Below are 976 nucleotides of genomic sequence, written 5' to 3'. Positions count from 1 at the left end.
GAACTCATTCTTTTTTTATGGCTGCCTAGTATTCCATGGTGTATATGTGCCACATTTTCTTAATCCTGTTGATCATTGATGGGCATTTGAGTTGGTTCCAAGTCTTTGCTTCGTGGAGCTTTTAAACTGGTTTATCTCTTCTGCAGCACCTTTTAGGAGCTTTGCTTGGTGGAGTGCTGTGGAGGACCCTAGCCTTGGGCAGTTTACAAGTGGTTGAAGAGACCTATTTCTTCATTTGTTAAATGTTTAAGTAACTTCTTAAAAGCAGAAGGAGGACATCAAGGGGTGTGTAGGTCGCTTGAGAGAAAAGGCAAGGACACAGATTATAGGTCAGACACTTTCCAGACTTCCCCACCTCTTCCTTCAACAGTTACCAAATCGTGTCTTCTAAAGAACTCGCAAACACATCCCCATTCCCACCACAATGCCGGGACTCTGCTCTTGACCATCCTTCCTCTACCCACCCTCCCCCCAGAGTGTCCTTCCCATACCTCAAAACTCACCATGTGGCTTCCAGACATGTGACCCATCAACCTTCATGGCTCTCCGTGACCTCAGCTGGGGTTTTCCACCCTATTCTGCTGTTACAGCTCTTGAATGTAAACACAACTGTCCACAATGTAGCTAGATACCGGAAGAGGACAGGCCATGTCAGGATTCCAAAATCTTGGGGAAATGGGAAGTGGGACTCTCTGGCCTCTAGGACATAATCTTTATCCCTTCACTCAGGACCCCTTGATCCAGCACCTCCCACTGCTCCCACGTGATCCAGTTCCTCCATTTCCAGCCCACGTAACAAGTGCCAGATGACCAAAACATTTTTAGTTCCCTGAACGGGAACACGTCACATACATTCACAGTTCTTTTTTTTTTTTTTTTTTTTTTTTTTTGAGATGGAGTTTCACTCTTGTTGCCCAGGCTGGAGTGCAATGGCGCGATCTCAGCTCACAGCAACCTCCGCTTCCTCAGCTCAAGC

The sequence above is a fragment of the Mandrillus leucophaeus genome, unplaced genomic scaffold, assembly GCF_000951045.1.
Source record: "Mandrillus leucophaeus isolate KB7577 unplaced genomic scaffold, Mleu.le_1.0 Scaffold46, whole genome shotgun sequence".
Lineage (NCBI taxonomy): Eukaryota > Metazoa > Chordata > Mammalia > Primates > Cercopithecidae > Mandrillus > Mandrillus leucophaeus.
Note: the sequence above shows the minus strand (reverse complement) of the source record.